Source organism: Oncorhynchus masou, chromosome 1, assembly GCF_036934945.1.
Source record: "Oncorhynchus masou masou isolate Uvic2021 chromosome 1, UVic_Omas_1.1, whole genome shotgun sequence".
Lineage (NCBI taxonomy): Eukaryota > Metazoa > Chordata > Actinopteri > Salmoniformes > Salmonidae > Oncorhynchus > Oncorhynchus masou.
The window spans coordinates 35,860,240-35,870,360 of NC_088212.1; the positions used below are offsets into that span (position 1 = coordinate 35,860,240).

General features: G+C 42.0%; 1 long non-coding RNA gene across 1 annotated transcript; it reads left to right on the plus strand.

Moving 5' to 3' along the window:
- Positions 1 to 7,884: 7,884 nt before the first annotated feature.
- Positions 7,885 to 10,121, plus strand: LOC135552473 (uncharacterized). Its single transcript, XR_010457459.1, has 3 exons — positions 7,885 to 7,994; positions 8,152 to 8,231; positions 8,398 to 10,121. It is a non-coding gene; the product is annotated as an uncharacterized LOC135552473 (long non-coding RNA).

The window sequence follows — 10,121 nt, forward strand, 5'->3', positions numbered from 1 at the left end:
CCTATCTTCAGAAAACATCTGAAACCCTACCTCTTCAAACAGTATCTTAAATAATCCTCCTCCTCACCACGAGCCCCACACCCCATATTTTCCTACTTCACCTCCATCTGTCTGTAACTGCTTACAGTCATTTGTTTACAAGTGTGTGTGTGTGTGTGTGTGTGTGTGTACTTAACTGCTTAGATTGTTGCGTAGAGCAAAGACAGACCTAATAATTTCAGACAGTAAATCTGAATCTGATTCACTGATTTAGTCATAGTTCTTAGTACTAACTGTCATTAATATTATTATTTTTTAAACTCTCCTGCTGTCCCTTTCCTTGACCCAAACACGTCGTGTGTGTGTGAGAGAGAAACAAATCATCCTTAAGCGCTCAAACAACCACAACAAGGAAGAAAAAGGTTTTATGTATCCTTTTTCGTTTTATGTATTCCTTATTGTCTTATGTCGGAGAGCGCGATGGATGTCTGCACTTATAGGACCTAAACCAAAAATGAAGCAGTCTGTCCTCATATAGGTAGGCTAGTCTCCTCATGGGAGCGATGGGGAGATTTTAGGGTTAGGGGAAGAAGGGGGTTGTGAGACAAAATAAAATGCATCAAGTAATGACACCTCACAGGGAAGCATCAGGGAAATGCTCTGATGTAAGGGAGCCACAGTGAGAAACCTTGTTGAGTGCAGACGTCCATCGCGCTCTCCAACGTAAGACAATAAGGAATACATAAAACGCCCCAGGACTACCTGACATGATGACTCCTTGCTGTCCCCAGTCCACCTGGCCATGCTGCTGCTCCAGTTTCAACTGTTCTGCCTTATTATTATTCGACCATGCTGGTCATTTATGAACATTTGAACATCTTGGCCATGTTCTGTTATAATCTCCACCCGGCACAGCCAGAAGAGGACTGGCCACACCACATAGCCTGGTTCCTCTCTAGGTTTCTTCCTAGGTTTTGGCCTTTCTCGGGAGTTTTTCCTAGCCAGCGTGCTTCTACACCTGCATTGCTTGCTGTTTGGGGTTTTAGGCTGGGTTTCTGTACAGCACTTTGAGATATCAGCTGATGTACGAAGGGCTATATAAATATATTAAAAAAATATAAAACATAATTCCACTTTGACATTATGGCATATTGTACTTGTATTTATTAGGGATCCCCACTGTGTGTAGGTCAGTGACAAAAAGTTAAAGGGTGTGAATACTTTCTGAAGACACTGTAGGTATAGATGGCATTTGAATTACTGTTAAGGTGCTATTTGGTTTGTTCATTGGATTTGTTCCGACATTTCTTGATTTCTTGTTTTTTAATTTGATCATTTGTGTAGCCTACCTGTTTGACAATCAACTTTAATTTGATTGTCAATCAGCACTGCTAGTCACTCGATGAATAAGTCCCAAGGGTTAAAATCCCCAGTCTGCCATTTCTTGTCCTCATGCCATGTCTAACTTCTCAGATCTCCCCCTCTCTATTTCCTACTTTCTAAATAAATGTCAAACGATGGAATGATTCATCTCCTTCTTAAGAGTTAAGACTGATTTAAGGAAGGACTGGTCCTAGAGTGCCATCCACTGTATATCTAAATATTATGGGAATAACACTAAACCTTGGTGTTCTTCAAAGCTATCACTAGAGGATGCTGTTACATCAAAAATCAGTTATTCACACAGACAGGCGATCACCGTGCGTCATATGAAGAGAAATTATAGATAAAACATATCAGTGCTCATCAGCCATTGGACATAAACATTACACAATAAGTTGGAAATCGTAAATTCAACAATTTGTGGTTTGAAAAGAATCAGTGGCTAACCTGCTATTCAGTGGAGTGGGTGTGTGGTCCAAGTCTGGGTTAAAGGGTCTATTTTCCAAGCTTAAAAGAATAAACATTCAAACATAAACAAGAGACATAAAAGGTTGAATACATTGGCTATGCTGTTAATCCAGTAAAAGTACGATACATGGATAAGAGAGTAGCAGCAGAGTAAAAATGGGGGTGGGGACAATGCAAATAGTCTGGGTTGCCATTTGATTATGTGTACAGGAGTCTTATGGCTTGGGGGTAGAAGCTGTTAAGAAGCCCCTTGAACCTAGACTTGGCGTTCCGGTATCGCTTGCCGTGCGGTAGCAGAGAGAACAGTCTATGACTAGGGTGGCTGGAGTCTTTGTCATTTTTTTGTGCCTTCCTCTGACACAGCCTGGTATAGAGGTCCTGGATGGCAGGAAGCTTGGCCCCAGTGATGTACTGGGCAGTACGCAATACCCTCTGTTGTGTCTTGCGGTCGGAAGCCGAGCAGTTGCCATACCAGGCAGTGATGCAACCAGTCAAGATGCTCTCGATGGTGTAGCTGTATAACTTTTTGAGGATCTGAGGACCCATGACCAAATATTTTCAGTCTCCTGAGGGGGAAAAGGCATTGTCATGCCCTCTTCACGACTGTCTTGGTGTGTTTGGATCATAACAGTTTGGAATTTGAAGCTCTTGACCTACTCCACTACAGCCCTGTCGACGTGAATGGGGGCGTGTTCAGCCCTCCTTTTCCTGTAGTCCACGATCTGCTCTTTTGTCTTGCTTATGTTGAGGGAGAGGTGGTTGTCCTGGCACCACACTGCCAGGTCTCTGATCTCCTCCGTATAGGCTGTCTCATCTCTGTCTGTGATCAGGCCTACCACTGTTCTGTCGTCAGCAAACGTAATGATGGTGTTGGAGTCGTGCCTGGCCAATCAGTCGTGGGTGAACAGGTAGTACAGGAGGGGACTAAGCAAGCACTCCTGAGGGGCCCCAGTGTTGAGGATCAGCGTGGCAGATGTGTTGTTCCCTACTCTTACCACCTGTTCTTTAAAAGTGCGTTCCTCACCATCTTAAATAAGCATGTCCCTTTCAAAAAAATGTAGAACTAAGAACAGATATAGCCCTTGGTTCACTCCAGACTTGACTGCCTTTGACCAGCACAAAAACACCCTGTGGCGTACTGCACTAGCTTCGAATAGTCCCCACGATATGCAACTTTTCAGGGAAGTCAGGAACCAATATACACAGTCAGTTAGGAAAGCAAAGGCTAGCTTTTTCAAACAGAAAGTTGCATCCTGCAGAACTAATTCCAAAAGGTTTTGAGATACTGTACAGTCCATGGATAATAAGAGTACCTCCTCCCAGCTGCCCACTGCCATGTGACTAGGAAACCCTGTCACCATTATAAATCCAAGATTTCCACCTGGCTACCCCAACCCTGGTCAACAGCTCTGCACCCCCCGCAGCAAGTGGCCTAAGCCCCCCCTGCTTCTCCTTCACTCTAAATCCAGACAGCTGGTGTCCTGAAAGAGCTGCAAAATCTGGACACCTACAAATCAGCTGGGCTAGACAATCTGGACCCTCTCTTCCTAAAATTTTACGCCGCCATTGTTGCTACCTCTATTACTAGTCTGTTCAACCTCTTTTTCGTATCGTCTGAGATTCCTAAGGATTGGAAAGCGGCCGCGGTCATCACCCTCTTCAAAGGGGAAGACACTCTTGACCCAAACTGTTACAGACCTATAACCATACTGCCCTGCCTTTCTAAAGTCTCTCGAAAGCCAAGTGAACAAACAGATCACCAACCCTTTCGAATCCCACCGTACCTTCTCCACTATGCAATCTGGTTTCCGAGCTGGTCACGGGTGCACCTCAGCCACGCTCAAGGTCCTAAACGATAAATCATAACCGCCATTGATAAAAGACAGTACAGTGCAGCCGTCTTCATAGACCTGGTCAATGCTTTCGACTCTGTCAATCACCGTATTCTTATTGGCAGACTTAACAGCCTTGGTTTCTCTAATGACTGCCTTGCGTGGTTCAATAACTACTTCTCAGAGAGAGTTCAGTGTGTCAAATCGGAGGGCCTGTTGTCCCGACTAGCGTCACTATTCTGGACGGTTCTGACTTAGAATATGTGGACAACTATAAATACCTAGGCTCTCGTTGGCTGGTCCTCGCTACATATTCGTAGCAAAACCCACTGGCTCCAAGTCATCTATAAGTCTTTGCTAGGTAAAGCTCCGCCTTATCTTAGCTCAGTAGTCACCATAGCAACACCCACCTGTAGCACGCGCTCCAGCAGGTATATTTCACTTGTCATCCCCAAAGCCAACACCTCGTTTGGCCGCCTTTCCTTCCAGTTCTCTGCTGCCAATGACTGGAACAAATTGCAAAAATCACTGAAGTTGAAGACTTATATCTCTCTCACTAACTTTAAGAGTCAGCTGTCAGAGCAGCTTACCGATCGCTGCAGCTGTACACAGCCCATCTGTAAATAACCCATCCAACCAACTACCTAATCTCATCCCCATATTTGTTTTGTTTTTTTTGCTCTTTTGCATACCAGTTTTTCTACTTGCACATCCCCATCTGCACATAACACTCCAGTGTAAATTGCTAAATTGTAATTACTTTGCCACTATTGGCCTATTTGTTGCCTTACCTCCTTAATTACTTTACACAAACTCTATACAGATTTTTCTATTGTGTTATTGACTGTATGTTTTTTTTAAACCCTGTGTTGTTTTGTCGCACTGCTTTGCTTTATCTTGGCTAGGTCGCAGTTGTAAATGAGAACTTGTTGTCAAATGGCCTACCTGGTTAAATAAAAAATATTTAAAAATAATTTAGTTATACAGGTCTTTGGCTTTTATGAATACAAAAACAATTAACATGATTCTTTGAGCTATATGGTGGTCTGGTGTATCACTGTTTTGTTGCAAAACCTGAGAGGGCGTGTGTATCGGACCGGACTGTCTTAGTTTCTATTTAATGTGCCAATAGAAAAGCTTCAGTAACTACCGTTATTATTCCTCATGTATTTGGATGTCGTTATCTAGGTATAATATCGTAACCCAGAACCAATCCGCTACTTTATTAAGGCTGTCATGACAGATTGATCTAGGTGTGGAGTCTGTAACCTTAGGGGTGTATCACCCCTCAGATGGGCCTGCAGTGAAACATGGAAAAATGTACCATCACACCTCAAACACCCATCCACACTCTTTGATTACATGCATTAAAAATAACTGTAGCCCTGTCCTATCCTTACAACACGATTGTTTCTATAAGATAAGCAACGACTCAATCTGGATTGTCATCTCTTAAGGGTAATGTTGACTTTTTTCTTCAAGATAGCCATCCGTTCTGATTTAATTATTGTATCTTCAATTATACATATGACACTGTGATTCATTTTATACTTTTGTTGATTAATTTCTAAAGGGGATAAAATTGGGGTTCCTTTTTTTACAGAAGGATGTGGTTTAATCTTTTTCATGATCTTGATTGGATTCTCCCTCAGTTACCCCATAAATGACCATTTATTCACATTGAACGTTCAAAATCAACATGTAAAGAAATTTGAAACAGCAGAAAACCTCATCCGCTATGACAGATGCACAGGGACTATGACTCCTTCACTCCCACCTTTTACTTTGAGGACCCTCCATTGCCCCCTCGCCACATCCCCAAACCTGTCCCTCCTTCACTGCTCTGAACCACACCACCACCCCCACAAGAGAAACCAGACAGACACAACAACTCTTCTCTATCCCTCCTATCAAGGGCACTGTCCCACCTATCACTGGAATTACATACCTTCCCTGTTTCCTTAGCGGAAATTGTGATACCTTATTTGGCACTCTGCCTCCCTCCAGCCTGAGCCAACTTCCCCCAACCCTCAGACTCTATACATGGGGATGGGGACACAGACCAAAGTGGAGGCCTGCCCTGTGTGCCCACACAAGAAAATGGCATCCCTCCGGTCTATGTTTTCACAGCCTCTAAGGAGCAGCCCAGAGTTTTCATTCTGCCCTCTGCATCCGGTGGCCAACCACACAGTTCAGCCTCCATCCCACCCTGTATGCCCATTTTTCTACTTCCTCCAGGACAGAACCCAGACTTGGGGGAGGAGGCAGCAGAGGGACTTCCTGGACCCATCTGTGTATTCCCATCTAAGGTGGCCACTGGGATGGGCAACAGTGGGGTAAAGGGGAGGTAGATGACACTGATTCAAGTAATACAACTTCAGATGTCAACATGCCATCTCCTCCCCAATGACCTGACTCTGTTTTTCCTCCCATCCTCATTCACCCTGGTGTTTTCATTCACATCCCTGGAGAAAACATCTGAGATGTAAAAACGGCTTCTGAGATTCCAACTGCACTGATTCAAGGTAGTTTTCCCCAGTTCATCCCACAGATAGTGAAGGTGACGCCGGAAGGGATGGCTGCCGTTCTATTGGCTCTTACCAACGGTGCTATTTTTTATTTTTTTTGCATTGTTCGTAACTTCTTTTGTACATAATTGTCACACCCTGACCATAGTTTGCTTTGTATGTTTCTATGTTTTGTTTGGTCAGGGTGTGATCTGAGTGGGCATTCTATGTTGTGTGTCTAGTTTCTGTGTTTGGTCTGATATGGTTCTCAATCAGAGGCAGGTGTTAGTCATTGTCTCTGATTGGGAACCATATTTAGGTAGCCTGCTTGGTGTTGGGTTTTGTGGGTGATTCTTCCTGTCTCTGTGTTTGTTTGCACCAGATAGGCTATTTAGGTTTTTTCACGTTTATTGTTTTTGTATACTGTTCTAGTTTTCATCTGTATTAAAGATGTATACAAATAACCACACTGCATTTTGGTCCGATCCCTGCTGCACCTCCTCTTCAGAGGAAGAGGAGAAAGAAAACCGTTACAATAATGTTGCTGCTTACCGTCTCTTATGACCAAAAAGTACTTCTGGATATCAGAACAGCAATTACTCACCTCAAAATGGACAAAGATTTTTTTCTTTAATGAGTCCGACAGGAAGGATATACTCCAAACACCTGTACAGGCCCTCATCCCCGTCATTAGCTGGAGAAAGAAACAGAGATTTTGCCGAAAGCGATCGGGGTGCGTTGTGAGGATCAGGTTTTGAGTGGCTAATCTGCCTTTGCCATCCGTACTGTTAGCTAATGTTCAATCACTGGAAAATAAATGGAACGAACTGTAAGCACGTTTATCCTACCAACAAGACATAAAAACTGTATAAAAAAACTGTAACATCGTATGTTTCACGGAGTCGTGTCTGAATGATGACATTAATAACATACAGCTGGTGGGTTATACACTCTATCAGCAGGATAGAACAGCATTACAGTTATTATCTATGCATAGTCATTTTAATAACTCTACCTAGATGTACATATTATACTGTCTACATATTTATGTTTACTATTGGATGAAGAGCAATTATCTGAAATAGATTAGTCAAACTCATATGAAATTGTGTGTTTGTGTAATTGTGTGATTTTACAGTGTATCTGTAAAATTTTATTTATATCATAAAGATTATACAATTGGTATTTTAACGCGCAAAGTGATTATGCCTTCTCTGCTTCAGGCAAAATGTGTATTGGTCTATTTGTTTTTGTGGTCACTCAAATAAATTGAGTCCCGCCCCACTCAGGAATGAGGGTGCTCCTTCAGTTTGGTGGTTTGCTTTAATAACTAGAATCTTGACAGAATATTGCCCTGCGTTATGAAGAAAGCTTTTCTAAAAGTATACAATTGTTTTTCGTCGTTTACACTGGAATTATGGAACCACAACAACATGTTTACCAGGCTTATACTGTAGCTTTGTCTTCAAATGACATTGGTTCATCTGTCTGTGTGTTATTTCTGCTTCTCTCTAATTTAACACTTTGAAGGATTTAATGTTGAGCTTTCCATTCTTAAAATATAGACAAGACTAAAGGGTATACCAGTATTGCCATGGAAATGAGTCAGCAAAGGAAATGAATTATCATAGTGACACTTGGTTGATCCCACGCACCACATCATGCATATAAGCATGCCCCATTCAAATAACGTCTATTGTTCATTCATACATCCTATCAGCATTGGATGTACTGCAGAAACATTATCTTTAAATTCATATTCATTGGGACTGTAAAACCCTTCCCTTTTCATGCTGAAGACAAGGGGATACTCAACCTAATCAAGGTAATTCTTAGAATAGCATGCATGTCTTTGTCATTTAGTGTTGAAATAATTATGTTAAATTATAATGTATTCCATAAACCTTTGTTTCTCACCAATACTTGTGAAGTTTACTATGTAAAAAAATATAACAACGTTGACATTTATTTTACTCTTTCAGAAATGATGGAAATGAAAAAGGAGATTCTGAGGACCACCCTTTGTGTTTTCTTTGTGGTGACAGTATCTTATTCAAAACCAGTAAGAATGCCCATGTTGTTTTTCCATCATATTTTTTCTTATAAATTTGTCACTATTGCACTATAATGTGCACCATGACACAAAGTCAGTAAAAACAGACTGTGTAAAAAAAGTGTGCTGTGCTTTGTTTCTACACTAAAATATGTATTTCTATTTCTGAAAACAGGTCAGTCTGCATGGATTCCAGTTCAGAAACCTGATGGCTGACAGCCTGGAATCTTCAGAGTCTTCTGAGTCCAACGAGTCTTCTGAGAACATTGGCGTAGCACCACAGACACCCAATGGTCAGCCAATGGTCACTGGCGCTGAGACTGCAATACCAGACACAGAGGAGGAGACCGATCCACAAGAAAGCGATGCTATACCCTCTGAAACAGCCTCAGAGGTTGATGATGCTTTGATCGCTTCACAAACTGCACTTGGAACTGAAGCCTCATTGGCAGACTCACTAAATGGGACAGAAACTGAGACTACCTCACAACATCCAGCCATAATCACAGTGACTGATTCTCCCAGTCTGACTTCTGATGTCATAACCCATATAAGGTCTATGCTCACGACGGCTCTTCCATCAATCATTGACACAGCTACAATCCAAGAATTCCATGTGGGCACAACTCTTCCCCCGAGCCCATACCCCATACCCATTATGGAGCAGCCAACAACTCCACCAGTCTCCTCAGTACCAGGCCTAACTCCCCAGCAGCCAGTTCAATTGGGAAGCACTGATGACATATCTGCTGTGCCAGGTTGTTTTACTGTAGTATACATAACTAGCCCTCAGCCAGTTCCTGCTAGAGGCGATAACATTTAAAGCTGAGAGGAAACTAGAATATCTTTGATTAAAGCTGGAATCCGAAGTAGAGGGAAACAGCGCCACTGGCCACGGTTGTTATTGTTTTTGTTGTCGAGCTTAGGAGCGTTGTCGCGCAGGATGGTAAAAATGTTTGCATGTATTGCCGTGTAATGATGTCCAAGGCGAAAAAAATTGTATTTTCTGTTAGCAGTAACTTCTTTGTTGTTGTAATGTTTCACCATTAAGGATTCTAGCTTTAAAGGTCAAATGCAGCCATTTTTATCTCAATATCAAATCATTTCTGGGCAACAATTAAGTACTTTCCTGTCAGTCACTTGCACATCCTTGTTGCAGTTTAATAAGATGACAGCTCTGACGAAGGCCCTGAGGCCGATACGTAAACCTTAATAAAGAGCAGTGATACTAGCAAGAGCAGTGTGTGGGTTTCTTATTTTTTCTCCAATTAAAATGGTCAAAAAGAAACAAAAATATATTCTTAGTAAAGAGCAATTTCTCAAGCAAAAATGTTGCTAGGACTGTCTGGTAGTGGTCTGAGTGGGGAGGTGAAAACGGAACATTTGCTGTTATGGGCAAGAGAGGTTTGGAACTTTCTTTCTTATTGGTCTATTAACTCATTTACTAAAACCCCATCCCATTAAAACAGGCTAAGATTTCAGGCAGTCTTTTCAAACAGCTCTTAAGCTAAAAGGGCATTATCATAATTTTCACAATTTTACACAATTTTAATTTGTCTTAGTGAGCTGCACATTGCTGACGCCTACATTAGTGCTTTGTGAGCTGGAGGGCCTGCAACTGGCAAGAACACTCATGAAAATGATTCACTAGTATCTTCTGCACGATATCAGTGATAAAGATTCAGATATACCGTACCTCATATTGCTCAGTCTTTCATAAAACAATCTTCAAGATATTTGGTGGTAGGTAGTGGTTAGAGCGTAGGACTAGTAACAGGAAGGTTGCAAGATCAAATCCCTGAGCTGACAAGGTAAAATCTGTTGTTCTGCTCCTGAACAAGGCAGTTAACCCACTGTTCCTAACTGACTTGCCTAGGTAAATAAAGGTAAAATACACTT